Below are 21,654 nucleotides of genomic sequence, written 5' to 3'. Positions count from 1 at the left end.
TATTTTTTTATGTGAGACTTCAGAAAGGGATAAAACTTGCTGATTAACTCCAAAATACCCAGGTAATTCCCATTATCAGTCCTGCCAAAAACATCAGTAGAGCCTCTGAGCCAGTCCTCTTTCTGACAAAAACTTGACACAACTCTTCTCAACACTTCAGTCCAATATGCGCACTCAGATTCAAACTGTTTGTTCAGTTCTGTGTCTATCCTTCCACTGGCTGAAGGAAGTTTAATATGTCAGCATTGCTTTTCTGTGATTTTCGCTGTTTTCATGCTCCCTCATGCGTTCTGCTGCGTGTTTCCAGCCACTGAATCCCATTTCAAAGAGTGACTGATTTTTAGCATCACTGAAAATGCGACATGCAAAGCAAAACACTGCTCCGGTGGATGGAGAGTAAAGCATCCACTGCCTTTGGACGTACTCACCATTTGCGAGCTTGCGTTTTAAGTGTGATCTGGAGAAGAGCCGCTTCTGATGCTTGTACACCCGTTCCGATGCTTCAAAATTTCCATCCATATTTTGGCAACTTCCCGGTCCTTTCTCAGCCCAATAAGCCCGCACAGACTCATTAATATTTCCCCAATGCGCAGGATCAGTACTGTGCTTGTTATCCATAGTCATGGTTGCTGCTGATAAACATAATTGGTCCTCCACCGCCTCTGCCCCAGCCTCTGACACTGTACCGCCGGTGTTGGCGCTGGTGATGTTAGCAAAGTTAACATTTTGAGAAAGCGAGAGGCATGATGGTCCTTCTCCACGTCCACTATGAGGTGGATTTTCCATAATCACGGTTGCTGTTGCCAAAGAAGTTTGCGCCTCCGTCACGGTTTCCAGAGACACCTCAGCTCCAGGTTCTGGCGGTATCGTAGCACCAGGACCGGGGTTAGCAAGGCTGCTGCTGCTGGTGTTAGCAAAGCTAATGTTTTTGGTAGACAAGAGGGATGGTGATTCTGTTCCATCTCCACTGAGAGGTTTAAAAAAGCCTGTAACTCTGGGTATTTTTTTCAGCACCTCTTTGTCGTGTTCCTTCCTTTCTTTCTTTTTTGCGCTCCACTGTCGTACTTTCTGTTTTCCGCCATTGTGAGAAAATAATCAATGACGCTCCACCCAATCCTGCAGGCTCACCTGGCTCTATTCATTCACAATAAATAAAACGGCAATCTGGGGCGGGGCCCCCAAAGGGCCGGGGCCCTGGGCTTTAGCCCCGTAAGCCCCTGCGAAAGTCCGGGCCAGGATAGAATATAACCCAGTGATTTCCATGACTTACATTTTTTTAAACTTTTTTTTTGCTAAATATGTCAGCCCCCCATATGATAAATAACAGGGGACCGAGAACAGAACCTTGTGGCACACCCCGAGTGACTGATGCAGAAATGGATTTGTGCTTCCGAATACTAACATACTGAGACCTGTCAGTAAGATGGGATGTAAACCAGGATAGCACAGTGCCAGAGAGACCAATACTGGAAAGACGTGAGAGGAGTATGTAATGGTTAACAGTGTCGAAAGCAGCAGTCAGATCAAGGAGCAGAAGGACAGATGTACGGCCAGAGTCAAAGGAAAGGAGCAGATTATTTAGTACACTGAGGAGAGCTGTCTCAGTGCTGTGAAGGGAGTGGAAACCTGACTGAAATGTATCAAAAAGATTATTGGTGGACAGAAAAGCCTGTAGCTGTATGGCAACAGCCCTCTCGAGAACTTTGGATAGAAAAGGCAGATTGGAGATAGGTCTGTAGTTATGTAGATCTGAACAGTCAAGGCCGAGTTTCTTAAGGACAGGGGTAATAGCTGCCTTATTTAGAGAGCAGGGAACATGACCAGAAGTGAGTGAGAGATTAATGAGATGAGAATAGGGGATAGTGATAGCAGGGAGACACCGCTTCAGAAGTGGAGTTGAAGCAGGATCAAGTTGACATGAAGAAATTTGGACTTGGCAATAATTACAGCAATGTCATCAAGGGAAATCGGAGAAAAATTTGAGAGGGAAGCACTACCAGGACTGAGAGGAAGGGGAGAGAGGTCAGGAGGAGGTGGGTTGAGAAAGCCTTTGTTAATGGAGTTAATTTTGTCTTGAAAGTGATTGAGAAAAGCAGTAGAGATGTCAGGAGAGGATGAGACTGTATGAGTAGGTGGCCGAGAGTTTATTAACAAGAGAGAAGAGTTGCTTGGGATCATGTCTGGAACCTTGAATAAGATTGGTGTAGTACAAGGAACGAGCAGACTTAAGTGCAGCTTTGTAGACGAGCATATGCTCAGAATAGGCAAGAGCATGCATGTGAAGCCCAGTTTTTTTATAGAGGCGCTCAATGCGCCGGCCAGCGGTCTTGAGAGTGTGAAGCTCGGGAGTAAACCAGGGAGATGTGAGTGGAAGGTACAATCCTAGTTTTAAGTAGGGCTAGTGAATTTAGGATGGTGGAGATAGTCATTATAGAGAGAGACTGCCTCATCAGCAGAGGATAGGTTACAGATCGTAGGGAAGGGAGAAGCATTAAGATGCAAAGAGAAGGATGGGGAATCAACAACAGAAAAAATACGGGAGGATATTGAAGTTTTAGAGCGAATATTAGAGATGGGAAGACATGGATCTCCTGACGTTGCTCTTCACTGTGAAATGGTAGTTTTGAATATCTGATCCAAGGTAGAAGCAGTATAAAGAAGTGTCTTGCTCTGCTCACTTGTGTATCTCTTTGCCATATCTTTGTTGATTGTTTTTTTTACTTCACGGACAACTGGTGTATCACAGAAGTCTGCCTCTGTGTCAAGAAGCAGCTGAGCATGCAATGCAGTGATTACTGAAAGAGTTGGTGTGGAGTCCTCTGACATTATGTTGGTGGCATCTTTCATGGGCTTGAGAGTCATAGCCATTTCGTCAGCATGGGTGATGTCAGTCTCATTGAGAGTGCAAATGTCATCTGCATTTCCACATTATCTCACCTGTGGTGAAAGGAGGGCGGCGCAATTTGCAGGCTGCTGCTCAAGAAATCTTTCAAGCATCTCATAACAGCTGTTCCATCTTGTAACAACATCAGATTTTAGCTTGTGTGGTGGCATTCCCAAAAGTTTTTGTTTGTCCTGCATCACATGACTTGCAAGTGGGCTGCAGTGAAAAAATGAACAATTTCTCCTGATCCTGCCAAGAAGTCGTGCCACAGTGTTTAATTTTAAAGCTCGCTGAGCAGCAAGATTTAACGAATGGGCAAAACACGTGATGCGTGTCAGGTTCTCCAGCTGTGCAGCAGCAAGCATATTTGCAGCATTATCGGTGACTATGACGACGTCTGTGATGTTAAGCCCCCATTCCTCCGCTAAAACATGAAACATGGCATTCAGGTTTGACTTTCGCGCATCACTTGTGTCTGCAAAACACACGACTTTATCTGCCAGTCATTTGTAATGAAGTGTGCCGTAAATGTGACAAACGACTGGGTGGCTCTTGAAGTCCAGGAGTCACACGTAAGTGCTACTCTATTGGCATTAATCAGAGCTTCTCCCACTTTATTCTTTGTTTCATGGTAGAGTTGTGGCACTACTTTATCGTTAAAATAGCAATGTGAGGGTATAACGTACCTTGGGTCCAGCATATTAACCATAAACTTAAACCCCTCTCATTCGACTGAGCTGTATGGTCATAAATCCTTTGTGATATAGCAGGCGATGGAGTGGGAAATCTTCACAGCCTTTGGGGAATTAGCTGGATGTTTGTTGCATTGCTCCAGAGTTCACTGGTTTGCTGCTTTTGGATGCTTTTCAATTTCTTTTAGCTCAAGGTGATGTCTCGCCAAATGGGCTCGCGCATTTGTCGTATTTCTGAAGTACCTCAATTTCATTTTACACTCCTTGCAAACAATTGTGCTCATGTCAAGCTCTCTCTTCCCCGGGATATTGTAGAATCTAAATTGTGCTCAAACACTGGCTTTTAGCGACGACGGGGTGGGTTGAATTACGCTCTCCTCCTGTGCTAGCGGACTCCATTCAGTCAAAGGGAGCTGACTAACTAGCTTGTTGTACAGTGGCCTAGACAACCTTCTTCTATGGTGGCCAAGTGGACACGTAATGCAAGGTAGTATGTAGTAGGAGCAGAAAAAAAAAAAAAACTTAAACGCATTTTAAATCGATTTTTGGCCATTTTGAATCGATTCAGAATCGCCAGGACTAGGAATCCCGATCCTTTAAAGAATCGATTTTTTTCAGCACCCCTAATACGAGTTAGTACCTGAGGCCTATCTACAGAACTTCAGGCGTCTGACAAAAACCCAGAGCCAGACCGTTGAGTTTGCTAGAGAGAAAAATCTCCTATTTGATAAGTGGTGCTCAGCCAGCAGTGTGACAACTCTTGATCAGCTCAAAGAGCTTGTGTTGCTAGAGGAGTTTAAGAATTGCCTTCGTGAGAACATGAAGGTGATTAGTTTGTCTGCTGCTGCTACATTGGCAGACGAATTTGTGCTGACGCACAAAACTGTATTTCATTTGAAACCCTAGTCGACCCGTTATGTCCAGACTAGTGTTGTCAAAAAAATCAATATATCGATACGTATCGATACTGAACATTCTGAAACGGTACAATACTCGTTTCCCTTAAGTATCGATTCTCTTTACATAAAATGCGCTTTCGTTTGTCCCACCCAAGCTGCCGTAATGCACAGGACAGTTTGTAATGCTAATATGGCAGCTAAAACAAACGCAGTGCTGTTGGATTCGAAGCAGATACAGATGGAAAACCGAAGGACATGAACAATCCCGTTTGCAAGCGGTGCTTTTGGAACATTTCAACGAAGGGCGCTAAAGCCTGGTTGAGGGACCATAGCGCTCGACTCCGGCCACCTCGCGCGAACCTCCGCGAGCGGTGGAGGCTTTATACTTTCCGCATTGCAGTGTTGTCTGAAACTATATGTGGTAATATAAAAGAAACACCCCTCAAAACAGGGGAATGAACACTTACCTGGCGAATTTTAATGCTGCTTTGTGTTCCAGTGTGTTTCAGGTTTGAAAAGTGCTGCAATTTAGGCTAAAGTACTTGCCAATGTTGAAATTGTAACTACCTCGTTTCACAACAAATATCTGTCTGACTGAACAGTTTTCTTGTTAACTTGTAATTCCAGGACGAAACACGAGAGAACGTGAAGACGTTAAGATTGGGCGTTTTGAAAATAAACAACCATTAAATAATGTGATTAAAAGCGCAATATTTCTAATCATTTCGAGTATATGTATAATATTTAACTTAATTAAGTTTAACGTGCTGGGAAATATTGGTACAAGCGCTTGAATTGAACCCTGCAAACATGACTTTGTTCATTGCGCTGAGGCGCGGCGCGCGCAGTTACAAAATTTGAGAGGTGCACGACCTCGCGTGCGCCGCGCTTCAGTGCGATGAACAAAGTCATGTTTGCAGGGTTCATACACCTTGTGGAATTCAAACACTTGTATGTCACTTTCAAGGTCCATTTCAATATTTCCCAGCACGAGCAAAGACACTTTGTCAGACGTTCAAAAGACGTCCACTGAAAAGCCAGAATGAAAGTTTTAGCGACGTCTTTTTTAAACGTCTATTACTGCCGTTCAGTTGCAGTTTTTGCACGTCCTGACATCCAATAAAGGTCCTAGTCAGACGTTCAGATAGAAAACTCGTCATAGACGTTCATGTTAAGTTAAAAGGTTAAGGTCCTAGTCACACTGTCAGATTTTGAACCAGTTTCGAACATCCACCAGACATGCAAAAATGGGTCTGGACTGACCGACGTGATACAGACTTGATTTTAACGTCTTTCTGACGTCGCATGTTTGTTGGGATAAGTTAAATATTTATACATATACTCGAAATTATTCGCTTTTTTATCACATTATTTAATGGTTGTTTGTTTTCAAAACGCCTAATCGTAACGTCTTCACGTTCTCTCATGTTTCATCCTGGAATTACAAGATGCTCGTATTTGTTAACGTAATACAAAAGAACTGTTCAGTCAGACAGATATTTGTTGTGAAATGAAGTTACAATTTCAAGCATTTTCAAACACAAAGCAACATTCATTCGTTTGTTTATAAAAAAATAAGGCTTTAAAATGGAAATTAGCACCGTAATGGTATCTGACTTTGGTATCGAAAATGGTATCGAATTTCAATATTTTTTAAGTATAGTATCGAAGTTGTAATTCTTAGTATCGTGACAAGCCTAGTCCAGACCTGTTGCTTCTTCAGAGTCTCGGGAAAACACATCTTCAGCCACAGACAAACGGGAATGTTTTTATTGTCATATGCAAGGCCATCTTATTGCTGCATGTCCTACCTTGAAACGTAAGAATGATTGTCAAAACCCTACTGTGAAGAAAGTTAATGCTTTTAGTTCTAGTACTACAGAGGAGACACTAGGATGTCAAGCCACTGTTTCAGCCACAGTAGACCCTATGTTTAAACCATGTGACATGCACACACCACACACTAAGGCCTTATGAACACAGCCCTTCCACAAAGTTACTTCATACTGCAGGTTAAAGAACGTAACCGGCCAAAATATAGAACATCATGCTATTAAAGTGACCTCAATAGCATCTTGTATGTCTGATCATGGAATCCCTGTGAGCGTGATACTTGGGCATAGTGTGAGTCAAGAAAGATTTATTTCTCTCTCAGCTGGCATCAATACCTAGAAAACACATGCAGCCTGTCTCAGATTAAATGAAGAGTGAGCAAGTGAGTAATTTAGCATGTGGCACCATGACAACTAAAAGACACAGAGAAAAGAATAACCCCAAGTGTAAGAAAGTAAATATAGTGTAGAATAAAACACTAGAATAAAACAAAATTTTTTAGGCATTAACATATGCATTATCATATGTCAATCTCCAGTCTGACTTGCACACAACATGAAGTGGCCTGGATTTGATACCAAAATGGGTATTAACAGAAGGTCTTTCACAGGTGCCTCATTCTAGAAATGGAAACAAAAAGCATAAACCACTGTGCCTAGACTGTAGTCTGCGAAGTGTGTGCTTTTATACAAATTATTTACTTAGACAGGCAGCACATTAGATCAGTTAATTGGTGGCAGCCAGGTTGGGACAACGTACAGGTGAACAATGAAAATGTCTTTCCCCTAGGAGAGTATATCAATACTTATGAGACTATCGTTTCTCCAGTGAAGAAATCCAAGATAATAGAAGTTACACTTATGTATGATTTAGCTATTTCCTTTATCAGTTCAAAACAGCAATTTCCAATCTCAAAGTGTCCAATTGGTCAGAACGTCTCCGCTTGTCAAACAGGTTTTTCCAATCCTGACTATGAGCTAATTTGCTAGCCTTTCAGAGTCCAGGACATAGGACAGCTGGGCACACAAAAATGTATTAGTTCATGTTTTCAACCTCTGTTTCGGTTGTTAACCAGATAAAGTTAAATTTACCCATACCAGTTTTGTCAGGGCTGGCCCCAGGGCGGGTCCTTCAGTCGCCACCAGGAGGAGCCCATGAGCCAGACCTCAGGCTAATCACCGGTGATAGCCTGCACCTGTTCTCCTGGGTTTATAAGGAAGACAGACGCAGTGTTGTCTGCCTTCTTTTTTTGCCAACCTCCAGCCCTTCTCTCCATTGTCTCTACAAGGTGTCTCGCCACCCTTCCTCTTTCTTGTTTAAGATTTTTTGTTTGTTAAACTCACTTCGAGTACTTACCTCCTGCGCTGCTCCCTGGCCTCTCAAGTTTTCCTCCCGCTGTCATTTTTCCCATCCTTTTGGTTTTTGGGAAGGGTTTTTTGTTTCTCGCGGCATTTGCCTGCCAGCCAGTTACTTCCCCTGGTGTCCTTTGTTTCTCTTTGGTTTTTTGTTTGTTTTTCGTGTTGATTTCATTCCGCAATTATTTCTGTTCTCCTGTGTTTTCCACGTTGATTACTCCCGCAATTACTTTCAGTTCTCTGTCGTCATCTGCACTGAATATTCAGCGCGACTTAGTTTTGTTTTCTCATGCTTGTAATATTGCTTATTGCACGGACGAGGTGTTTGGGTCCACTACCATAAAAAATCCGTGGGGGATTTTGTCCCCTTAATCTGACAAGTTTCTCTTGATTTGGGTGATTTCCCAGTGTCCATGAGCTTCAATAGGCTTTTATGTTGCCAAATTTTGTGAGTGCTTCACACTGACCAAAAATGAGTTTAAATAAATAAATGCAGAAATGTGGAAATATATAAATAAAAATACATACAAACACACCTATAAATGCATAAATAAACAATTAAATAAATAAAAGCCAAAACACAGATATATATATATATATATATATATATATATATATATATATATATCTATCAGTAGCGAACTGTGACCTTTAAACCTGGGCCCGCTACCCCCCCCCCCCCCCGAAAATTTTTTTTTCCTTTCTTAATAAACTGCAATAAAGAAAAACAGAGACGACAGTACAGCTTTAAAAACACAATAAACAATATCTGTACTAGATAACGTCTTAAGTTTCCAAACAAAATAAGGTTCACAGCTCCGTGGTTCTCGGAAGCGGAATATGTAAACAACACGCACGAGGACGTCAAAGGGATGAATCAAAACTAGCTAGCGGTGGTGCTAACGACAGCTAGCGTCGCCACAGCGGGCGGAAATTATCATACAGTTAAGCCCACCCACTAAGAGAGAAGATATGATTGGTCAATTTTGCTGTCATTTGAAACTGGTATTGCGCTGAATTATAACTGCCAAGCCCTCTGTAAACGAACAGCGGGCATCACAGTCCTGATAGTGGGAGACACAGACTCACAGGCTTCCACTTAACCCCTCACCTTCCAACACAGATTGAATAGACACGGTTGAATATTTTATTTGCTTATATTTTTGAAATTGTTTAGATGTCGAATGTCAAACTGTAAGTAGATAAAATAAAATTGGATAATGCTTTAAGAATATTTTAGGCCCTCTGAGTTCCCCACTGATATAGATATATATATATATATATATATAGTGGTGGGACTTTAACGCGTTAATTTCGATTAATTAATTACAGGAAAATTAATGCACTAAAAAAATTAACGCATTTAACGGACGAGACACTTTTGCACCGTGGAATGTTTCTCAGTGCACGAGTTCCAGACATACAGATTATATGGACGCACAATAAGATCATGATGGATATGACTGAAGAGGCTACGCTGGTGGATGGGAAATTTAAATATAAACTTCCAGATGGAAGTAGGCTACAAACAAAAATAGTGTTATTTACACTTTATGTAGGAAGGAGTTCGCTTATCACAGGAGCACTTCCACCCTTCGTTACCACCTCAACGCAAAACATGTTGCGGCTAAAGCTGGGCGTACGCTGTACAATATTTTAAATCATGTACTCAGCTCCAGCTCAAACTGTACGACTAAATCGCAGGGAGAGTCGGCTCGTGGAGCTGCTTCAACAGTGCGATACTCTCACGAGGAGCGATTTGAATTTCAAACATGTTTGATATTCTTGCGACGCTGTGATTTCTGATCGGGAGTTGTGAATCGCTCCTCGTATACCTGTGTAAACTATACGATGCACGACACGCGATTGAGCCGAAACGAGTGAAAAATCGGCTGAAAATGGGCCAAAAATCGCACAGTGTACGCCCAGCTTAACGCGCAGGTCAGTAATGATAACTTAGCTGCTAAATGTATTCCTAGTACGATAGGGTGACCAAACGTCCGTAATTCACATCCTGTGAGGAAATGTCCTGGTTTTTTAATTACCTTCATTGGACCATTAAGACTGGATTAAACTTTCGCGAGTGGCCGTAGCGCGCGACTCCGCACGCGTTTATACATGACGCGTCACATTATTTGTGTTGTTCGCTCCCTGTGGTCGAAGATAAAGACTTACAAGAAGCGCTGCACATTGCGTCAACTGATGCAAGTTACGAACTACCGTCCAGGGGTGAGTTTCCCAAAACGTTCTTAGCGCCAAGTACTTCTTAACCTCGTACGTAAGAATGAGGTAATGAAGTACTTGGCGCTAAGAACGTTTTGGGAAACTCACCCCAGAAAGACAATGTCGAAGAAAATCCAGCAGCTGTATGATGAGGAATAGGAAGTAAAACAGGTTATTGTGAAGAGCGCCACAAATGTGGCTCTGACTGGGGATCACTGGACCTCTGTTAGCAACAAGAATTATCTTGGTGTGACAGCTCATATAGATGATGAATCTATAGATGAAGATCCAGTCATTTGCTTTGAGCATGCAGAAGACCACTTCTAGGCACTATGGAGATGCCTGTGGCAGAAGCCTGGGAAATTAAAGAAATTGCTAAAATGCTATTAAAAAACATCTTCTGATTTACTTCAATTCTTCCAATATCCTGAGCAAAACTCCCAAAATTAAACAACATTTTTTATCAGAATTTCCAATGTTCTGAACTGTTTTCTGCACACTACACATATATTGGTCTGTGTAGTAGACTGGTAGAAAAATAAACAAGATGTTGAAGTTTATGATTATGTTCATTGATTCATTCATCATTCAAACTTAAATTAATATTTCTCATGTTAAATACTGAAATGCGATTAATTTCGATTAATTAATTACAAAGCTTCCGATTAATTCGATTAATTTTTTTAATCGCGTCCCACCCCTAATATATATATATGTATATATATATATGACTATACGGAGCACCGTATTATAACGCGCAGTCTGAATTACAGGCTCTATTTCTGTATTTGATACACGTATAAGGCGCACCATACTATAAGGTGCAGTCTCAATTTCGGACTCTATTTCTGTACGACACCGTATTATTCTGTACGGCGCCGTATTATAAGGCATATGCTAAAACATACAGTCTACAAGAAAAGGACGCGAAACAGTGATTTTCTACTTGACAAAACACACAAACACATTATTTTTACTCATCATCTCCCACAAATCCATCAAAGTCCTCATCCTCTGTGTCTGAATTAAAAAGCAGCGCAATTTCTCTAACGAGCAGTCCGGGTTCCCACTTTTTAATGTCCGAGTCAGTCTTATCTCCAGGTGACTGTTCAGCAATGATGCCGGCTTTCGTGAAAGCTCGGACAACAGTTACATCAGAAATCTTAGCCCAGGCATCCACAATTCATTCACAAACGGTGGCGTAACTCGCCCGCCGCTACCTCCCAGTTTTTGTAAATGTGTGTTCGCTGTATATTATCCATTGCTCCCTCCCCGCTCACAACTTCACTTTAAATGTCCTGTTTACGCCAATGTCCAGCGGTTGGAGTTCTTTTGTTAATTCTCCCGGAATGATGGCAAGCTCCGAATTAATTTTCTTTACATGGCTTTTAACGTTGTCTGTGAGATGAGCGCGCATGGAGTCACAGATCAGCAGGGACGGTGATGTGTGGAAAAAACCACCTGGTCGCTTTACATACACCTCTCTCAGCCACTCTCCCATTTTCTCCTCGTCCATCCAGCCCTTTTGGTTAGCCTTAACTATGACTCCGGCTGGAAACTTTTCTTTCGGCAGTGTCTTCCTTTTGGAAATTACCATAGGCGGTAATTTCTGTCCATTACCTTGACAGCCAAAAACAATGGTGAACGCGACTTCTCATGCCTCGTGGTGCGTATCGATACCATGCTAGTCCCCTTTTTCTCCACAGTATGGTTCATGGGGATGTCGAAAGTGAGGGGGACCTCGTCCATGTTGGTGATGTGGCTGGGTTCGATCTTTTTCTCTGTAATCCTTTTATGACAGTATGTATGGAAAATGGCCAGCTGTTCTTCGTAATCTGCTGGCAGTCGCTGTGCCACAGTAGTCCTTGCGCGGATAGAAAGATGACGCCGTTTCATAAAATGAAAGCACCAAGAAGGCCCTCCTTGAAAATCGACTAGCTTCATGTCTTGTGCTATCGTTGTTGCCTTCAGTTGAATAGTGACTGTCGAGACGCTTCTCCCAGCCGCTCTTTGTTCAAATATCCATTGTTCAAGTTTGTCTTCTAACTGTGGCCACCCCGCATTGTTACCACAAAAACTCTGTCTCGACTTCTTTACTTGACGCAGTTCATTTTCCTGTTTCCTCCATTTTCGAACCATAGATTCATTTATGCCGAATTGTATCGCAGCTGCTCTATTCCCATTTACAGCCGCATAACTGATAGCCTGTAGCTTGAACTGTGCCTCGTAAGCATGTTTCTTCACTGGTGCCATATTCAAGGGTTGTGGAAAAACAAATGTTGTTTTGCAGCATACCTGTAGGTAAGCCTAAGTACCGGTATTGTGTATTACGTAGTAATCTCCGATTGGTTTACGTGCGGTACTCAGTACACGTATAAGGCGCACCATATTATAAGGCGCACATCCGATTTCTGGGGAGATTTTAGGCTTTTAGGTGCGCCATATAGTCCGGAAAATACGGTATATTATATATACATATATACATACATAAGTATAAATAAATTAAATTATATTATGTACATACATACATAAGTATAAATAAATTAATGTATACATATATATGAATGTACTTATTTATACATTCATTTATTTATGCTATTTTTGGTCCTCCATATATTATGCTTGTAGACCAGCTAAACCATCGAACTTAAACAAAAACATAACCTTATTCTGGTCCAGAGCTACATTGATAAACACTGTTAGCTTAGCCGGCTACATAGTTTCACGATGTAGTAAACAATAAAGCCAACCTTATCTAAATTGTCATGATTTTCCCACCGTGTGTTAAGGCAATCTGTTATTTATCTTTATATTTCCACAGTTACGCCTGTTATTTAGCTAACTTTCTTGATCGGTATAACTTACCGTGACTCGACAGAACAAAACAAACTCTCATGCGAAGCCATCCGAGCCACCTCTTTCCGTAAGCAGCGCACACCTACATTTATATTTATGGAATTTAGCAGATGCTTTCATCCAGAGCGACTTACAAAAGTGCTTTGCATCTGATCACAGAATGCATCCTAGGTAATAGTACGGATAAGCCAGATACCATTGAGTCAGACTACTACTAAACTACAGGAGTCAATATCATTACCTAGTGTTTTGCACACCTGTGCTTCCGTATACATGCATACATAGTGTGAATGTCATTTCTGTCCCCACACATGAGGTGAGTCCCAGATTGCTGCTAGCCTCCCACTGTCTGCAGCCAGACACTATTGTCAGTGACTCATCCTCAGCGTCTGACTGGAGATCAGTTTGTTGCTCTGCAAGTGGAAGCTTTCTTCATGTTTCATTGTAATTATCTGTTAAAGGCAGGCAAAAACATTAAAAATTTTGAATGAATCAATTGTCCCAACAGAGATCAATTTGCTATCGAAGCATAAGGGTAATTATACATACTTGCTGTATATAACACTTTGATGTTGTATGAGGTCCAGTTGTCACCGGGATGCTCCTGCTTTTTGGTAGCCCTCTGGACACCTTCACTCTTGAGAGCTGGGACAACTTCTACTTCTTGTGTATCCACAAAGTTCACTATGTGGTACATATCTCTTGTGTTAACCGGCAAATTGAGAAGAAACTTACTTCCTGTCCTATTACTGCAAATGCAGAAGGGGCAAAACAAACCTGCCCTGAACCTCAACTGGCATCTTAAAATATTTGGTCATATGCACATCATCCTCAAGCCTTGCATATCTGAGATCTGAAGACAAATTTGAAACAACAAAAACCCCCAATTCACAAGAATCAATGGGGTAATCAAAAAATGTCCCTTTTCTGCTGTATTCTTTATAAATGTACACTTTGTCTTGATAAAGTACTATGTTCTGTACTAAAACAACTGTGTTGTTAAACTTAATGCAGTTATCTCCTTCAGACGTCCCAATAACACCACTGGTAACTAATGCTCTAAACTGACACACTCTTCCTGTAAACAATCGTGGCACTGGCCCATCTTTGTGCTCCAAGTTAGTCTGAGTCTTGTGGTCTTGTGTTTCAGTGGTGCTCTTTGGATTTATGCTTTCCATTTCAGAAACCCTGCAAATTATTTGTGTTAAAGGGCTGTATGATTTTCTAACCATTTCCTTTCATTGCTGTATATAATTTTCTAATGGGAATCCAGAAATAAGGTCCAAGTGTCCATGATGCTTGACTTCATCACTGAGGTGAATTAATCCATGTTAGGGGTGGGCGATATGGGAAAAAAATAGTATCACGATTTTTTTCATAAAATCACGATTTCGATTTTTTATCACGATCTTCCATCCAAAAAAAAAACAAAAAAAAAATTGGGGCTACAAAGCTTTCTTTTTAAGCAGATTTAAATGAATGATATTGCAATTTTCCATGTGCAAACATTGTAAACAAAAAATGCAAACAACACACGTGACCCTGTGTCACGTAGGGCTACGCCCCCCTCTCCTAGCTGTCACTCCAGTTTCCCTGTTCCTCGTGTCTGTTGTTCCCTGCTCCTTGAGCCCGCCTTGTTGTGTGTTTCTATGGTTTCCCCACGTCTGCCATGCCCATGTCGTTATTGTCTTCACCTGTTTCCATTGTTGCCAGGTTTGCGGTCACAAGTCAACACAAAGAATTGATCGCGATATAATACTTAATTTGTCTCCATTTTAAACACAACCCCCCCCCCCCCCCCCCCCCCCCCGTCAACTACTTTGGACTTTGGGCTAGTTTAGGCTGCTGAAGGGCGGGTTTTACACTGACTTTGTGCGGGATATTTTTGTAGGATCTGGCAACCCTGCCTGTTTCTAGTCTAGTTCAATGTATTTATAGTCCCCGTGTCTCCCATGTCGGTATCGGTTAATTTGTGCCACTTACCTGTTTATTCTCTTGCCTCGTTCGTGCTCTAGTGGATTTAACTGTTTCTGTTTTGTCTTAGTCGTAAGTGCCGTTCAGCCTAGTCTTTGTTTCCCCAGCCTTGTTTTGTTCTTTGTGCCACCATGCCAGTTTATATTTCATGTTCGGACTGCCTACCTGTTATGACCCTTGCCCGGTATTACGACTCTGTCCATTCAATAAATCTCGCTCTCCTCAGCGTTTGTGTCCGCCTCCCTGCTCTGCGTCACGCAGTTCGTTACACTGTTAAAGTGCACTATTGCACTAAATATTTCCCAGCACTTTAAACTTAAAGTTAAATATTTATACATATAGTCGAAATGATTCGATATAATTCGCTTTTTTATCACATTATTTAATGGTGGTTTATTTTCAAAACGCCCAATCTTAACGTCTTCACGTTCTCTCATGTTTCGTCCTGGAATTACAAGAGGCTCGTATTTGTTAACAGACAGCTATTTGTTGTGAAACGAAGTAGTTACAATTTCAACCATTTTCAAGTACTTTAGCCTAAATTCCAGCAATTTTCAAACCTGAAACACAAAGCCGCATTAAAATTCGTCAGGTAAATGTTCCTTCCCCTGTTTTTGAGGGGTGTTTCTTTATACTACCACATATCGTTCGCGCGAGATGTAGCGGAGTCGCGCGCTATGGTCACTTGTGATACGGCTGCCCGCATTGTTTCACTTTCAGCATATTACTTGGGATGCCTACGTCTCAAGTGATTGAATAAATTTGTTGTACTGGCATCGGACGTTTTCACGTGTTCTTTGCACACTTTACATATCGCTGTAGTTTGGTCTTGGTCAGTGGAAGAAAATCCGAATCAATTTCAGATTACAGAGGTGGATTTCCTCTTCTTTACCAGCTCCTCGGTTTGGCTTTCAGCCGTCGTTGTCCATGCAGTTTTTAGTTTTTACAAACACAACATGGAGGCATGGAAGACGCACAGTTCGCTGTGATTGGTCAGTCCTACGCCCTACGTCTGACGCATCGGTGGGAACCAGCATAAAAAAAGTCATTGCGCTGATTGGCAAAGGCGATCTATACGATTTCTCTAATTTGGTAGATCGCCTGCGATTCTCCACTCGTTATCGCCATTCTCGATTTTATATCGTCATATTGTACACCCCTAATCCATGTACATTGTACACTACAAACTCAGGACCATATAACTGATTAAAGTGCTCAACGAATGAGACAAACACTATTTGCTTATGTATAATTGATTTAACATGAACATAAATCCCGCAAAATGTGGGATTTGCCAGAAATGTTAGTAGCAGCTGATGACAACATAAAATTACACTTCATCTGCCAAAACACCTCGAAGAACAACTGGACCAGTATAGAGAAGGAACTGTCTGTTCTGTTGCTTTCCATCTTAATCTTTCTGAAAAGATTAATTTTTAAACAATGGCAGACCGTCAAAACTTAGCTGTAATTGAAATGTATGTATGTCGGGAACTTTAGAAGCAATTTCATGAAATGTTTTACCAAAAGTACTTAATACACCAAAATAGTAAAAGGAGCCACCTGCTATATTTTCCACCACTGAGTTCTTGTTTTAAGCAATGATCTGCCGTCTTTTGGGAGAAAAGGATGGTGAACCCTAAGTATGGACATAAGCGCTGAAAGAGCAACCAACAAAACCCCAAACTCAACTGCCCAGTCTGACAAAGAGCTTCTCAAATCACTAGGTGAAGAATCTTCACTTTCAATCAACCTCCTCTTCACTTCCATAACTGTCAGCAAACTCACTAGTGGCAGCACCACTACAGCTTGCTACTACACTTTCCTCCTGGGTTTTCTCAACCCCTAAGCTAGCAGATATATCACTGTCCACGGATTTAACCATGTTATTAACCCTTTTAACAGGTCTCTTGCGCATGTTCACTGTATGCCCATCTGTATTCCATTATACACACTGCAAAAAAAACAAAAACAAAATCAAGTTTATTTGTAGCAAACCATTCTATGTACATTCTCTGCCTCTCTCTCTTTAAATGTGCATTTAACAATATCCTTACAATTTGTGTGTCTTATACTATTTAGTTAAACTATTTATAAGCATAGGAAGTTAGCAAAATTTATTAAACAGTTAAGATACAGGGTTGTTGACCTACTTGATTCTACTTGTTTAATAGGTTTGTTCCATCTTCAGCAACTAACCTTGTTTGGCTTTGTTCAAATGAAAACCTGCAACCACACTGGCCCTTACTGGATAAGATGGGACACCCCTGCAGTACACCATACACATTTATGTTACCTGAAGGAAATCATGACATACAAATTACTATAGTATCCAGTATGGACAAATAACTTATTTACTTCTTAGGAAAGACACCTACAGGCCAATAACTGAAGCAGTTATCCACATTACTTCTTGTTGTAACACTATGGCTTGTAGTCAGCATATTATACTTGATTGAATTTAAATACAAATTAAACATGTTATTAAACAATTTTACTTTAAATAACATTTTATATTGATCAATGAAAAGTCAAGTTTGACATCATTTCCAACACATGGTCTGTTCTTAGCCTATATTTTTAAACACACCCTAAATGAGTGATTTTAAGGTAAAAAAAAAGATCTTTGAAGGCAATTGTTTCATATAGAACTATGGACACTCAAAATAATTATTTGTATGCGTAGGTGGTTCTATAAATAAGGAAATTGTTTAATTTAATGGATAATGAGATGTATATGGTTCTTTATTAAAGAACCTGTCACGGTACGGCGGCCCCCTACTGGTCGCCCCCGTCTACAGCAGCAGCTTGTCCTGTGGGTGTGGCGTTGTGTTCGTCCCTCAGGTGGGCGGAGCCCGCGATCCGTCTCACCTGAGGGTCATTTGTTCGTCTATATATGTCTTGTCTTTGTACCAGTTGACCGCTGGTTATTATATCCTTAATTCGGATCAGTTCATGGGTTTTGGTTTGCGCACTTTACATATTAAACCATCTTATTTCCCTGAGACTTGGCGTGATCGCTTCCATTTATTTTCGCTCACCCTACCCGTCACAGAACCCAAAAAGAACAATTCGATTATTAGACTAGATAAATTGGATTACTGCTTTGAGATAGACAATTTACATGGAGTCCACAATTTATAAGGGGAACCTAAGGATTTTGCTCAAGCTTGCTAGATTTTCTAATTAGCAATCCAGGTAAAATTAGTGGAATCAACACAATCCAGGAAGTCAGAGCAAAATCCTGGTGAGGACTTTTAACCGCGGCACCTGGAATTGACAGCACTAGTTTATATCGAAGTTTGTGTTTGTTTTTTAATGTGCTGTTCGCTTGTATTGTATTTTCGTCAAACGCGCATGTGTATGAGATAAAAACACGGTTTCCCAGTCAGGACAAGTGTGTGACATTTGTACTAAATCTGAGCAGAGGTATCTGTGTGTGTGTGTGTGTGTGTGTGTGTGTGTGTGTGTGTGTGTGTGTGTGTGTCACAGAGAGAGAGAGAGGGGAAGGGAAGAGTGATGCAGGGTTGCCAACTTTCACGCAATGAGCGCGAGACAACGTATTTTGACGTATCTTCACACACCACGATTTCTCACGCTGGAAAAAATCCAGGTTTATTTACCTCAGATCTACACCTGATTCAATGAGTTACTAATTCGCCAACCACTGGCGATCAATCGCGATATAATACTTGTATCCTTATAATACAATATAATACTTATATCCGCTAATAATTTACACTGGTCTCAGGGAGCTGTGGTCCTCCACCTGACTGTTAGGAGGTGATTTCAGCAGAGTCAGTGAACTGTTAAGCACCTCTAACATCACTGTCTCAGCTCTCAGCAGTGACAATTTGTTTACTGAGGTGCTAGTGGTAGACCTCTCAAAATCTGCCTCAGTTTCTGTCTGCTCATTAGACTTGTAGATTGTATAGAATTTGATGTTCAGCCACAGACATCTAATGATGATCTCATTTTCACTGGATCTCTGCCAGAGGATTCATTCAAGGGCTTCTGAGGTGATGCAGTAGTCTTCTCCCTCGAGTCCAAGGTCATGAAGTGGTCAGTGGGTGTTTCCGGGTATCCACTTACACTTCCAGCATGGCTCACTCAGTTGAACACAGCAGCACTGCAGGACTCTTTACTGGATGTGCTTGTGATGGCAGGAGTGTCTATACAGTACAGCACTGTGATGGCGGCCTCTCCAGGTGTCTGTACCATATCGTCACATGATGACGAACACAGTGTGAGGAAATCACTTGAAAGCTCTGTGCTGCTGTGCAGTGAAGTATATTTGTGAAACGTAGACACCACCAGGACGGGAACCGGACAGTCCGTTATTTGTTCTGCCACACTGGAATCTCCTCTAATGTGACCAAAGGACCTCGGCACGTCGACCGGTCCCGCCGTTCCCTTCGATCCATTCGGCCCGTCAGCCAGCTCAGCTTATCCTCATGTACCGTCTTCGAACTGCACCAGTCCCCACAGAGACTGCCCGCCTGTGGGGCTCAGACTGTTAATTGTCACGTTAACCTGGATGTGGTTCCCTTTGCGGATCCTTATTTGCCCTTGCCTTTGTTTTCTTTGTTGCCGTGCTCCATTCCCGGTTTCCTGTTGGTCCCAGTCCCTGTGTGTGTGCCTGTTCATGTCCACGTACCTGTCCCTGTATCTGTGTCTGGTGTGTTATTCCAGGTCCCTGTTCCCGTCTCAGTTCCCCAGATTATCACCCACTTTGTCCCCATCCAGGTCTCTGTTATCCTCCGCCTGCTATCCTCAGGAACCACCCCCCCCCCTTATCTGGTCCCGCGACTGTGGCCCTGTCTAGCCCGTCCCCCTCCACTTCGACTCCTGTTTTTCTTCCCGGTCCTGTCCAGTCCTGTTCCTGTGTCTCGGCCCGTTCCCTGTCCCAGTCCTCCCTTGGGTTTGGCTCACTGTTCCGTGCCCCTGTCCTGCCCCGTGCCTGTTGTCCCTGCCCGGCTACGCCCCTTAGGTCTCCTCTGCGTCCTGGTATTTGTGTCCCCAGTGTCTGTTCCTCCCTGCCTGTTTTGGCATGCCCCGGAGTTGCACGCCTTGAAGGGGGGGTTCTGTCACGCCCAACTCCGCCCTCCTCCCTTGTCCCGCCTTGTTTCCCCATTTCCACAGTTCCCTCTGTCTGTCACACCCCTGTCCTCAGTGTTCTCAACTTGTGCCTCATTTCGCTTCCCCGTTTCTGTGTATTTAGTTACTTCGTGTTGCTTATGTCTCCTCGTCTTTTCTGTGTTTTGTGCTTCCCTTAATTACTATTAAAATTCTCTTTACTTTCATTAGTCTCCTGCATTTGCGTCATGCATGCCCGTAGTAAGCATCACACCAGTGTGCCATTTAACCTACATTACCACTTGACCTGCAATCATGGTAAGCTGTTCATGAATTACTGTTTAGTTTAGTTTATTGGCCAAATTGAGCACTTTGGGTGACAGTTTTCCACTCTCCAAGCACATGAGTACTTTTTTAACAAATTCATAATAACATTTTAGTTGCTTTGGATATGCAAGATTGAAAGCATAAATTACCCCTAGCATCAAGGCACATGTTCCAGCTTCAGATGCAATTTCATCCAGGACTGTGAGTCCTTCAACATGAAGCCCAATGTCTCTTCACCCTCCCTCAAAATGGCATAAATCTCCATTGGATAGGTGCAATGCTCAGCTGCAATACTTGGGCCTTCACAATACTGCATCAACAGTATAAACAGTATATGCAGATGCTTTGCCATCTTCTGGCTACATACACCACCCTTCTTCTCAAAAGTGGATGTCAGTTGAGGTGTAAGTCTGTCCATCTGCAACAAAGTGACTGGTTACATTTACGGCATTTAGCAGACGCTCTTATCCAGAGCGACTTACAAAGTGCTTTGCTTCTGATCACAGAATATATCCTAGGAAATAGTACAGATAGGCCAGAATTCAAGACACCATTGAGTCAGACTACTACTAAACTACAGGAGTCAGTATCATTACCTAGTGTTTTGCAAGTTAGACATTTGCCAAGAAGCACAAATAACCATAAACAGACATACAATTTAAGAACAACGGCAAGTGGTATCAGCTGAATTAGTGCTCTGGTAAGAACTCAACAAACAGGTGAGTCTTCAGTCTACGCTTGAAGATAGTAATAGACTCTGCAGTCCTAGCAGCTAATGGAAGATCGTTCCACCATCTTGGAGCCAGGACGGAGAATAGTCTGGAGCTTTGTCTTCCATGAGACTTTAAGCATGGAGTTTTGAGTCGAGCCAAACTTGAGGTTCTAAGTGTTCGCTGTATGGATCGCCTTTTGTCTGATGACCCGTAGAGGAAGACCTGCAAGTAGGGAATTGCAGTAGTCCAGCTTAGAGATTACTAGAGACTGCACAAGCACTTGAGTAGCTTCCTGTGAAAGGAAGGGTCGTATTCTCTGTATGTTGCAGAGGAGAAATCTGCAGGATCTGGTCAGCTTTGAAACGTGTTGAGAAGGACAACTCGTTGTCCAACGTTACACCCAGGCTTCGAGCAGTTTCTGATGGTGTTAACAAGATGTTCTCAAAGGAAACTGTGAGGTCGATGTGTGGGTTTGGGGTTCCTGGAATGTACAAAAGCTCAGTTTTGCTAGGATTGAGCTTCAAGTGGTAAGCCAGGGGTGCTCATTACGTCGATCGCGAAGGAATGTGCGTAGATCGCGTCACATAAAATAGTAGTAGATGAATCGCACATCTGCACTGACGGTTGTATTTTGATTGACATTCACGGTAGCCAATCTGCAATCCACTCAATCCCCCCCCCCCCCCCCCCCCCCGCCCCGCTCAACAGATTACGTCCCCCCCCCCCCCCCGCTCAACAAATTACGTTCGCCGCCACCCCGGTAGATCTTTCTGACTGGGTCATCTTATAAGTAGCTCGCAAGCTGAAAACTGTGGGCACCCC

Source organism: Brachyhypopomus gauderio, chromosome 2 (assembly GCF_052324685.1).
Source record: "Brachyhypopomus gauderio isolate BG-103 chromosome 2, BGAUD_0.2, whole genome shotgun sequence".
Taxonomy (NCBI): Eukaryota; Metazoa; Chordata; class Actinopteri; order Gymnotiformes; family Hypopomidae; genus Brachyhypopomus; species Brachyhypopomus gauderio.
Note: the sequence above shows the minus strand (reverse complement) of the source record.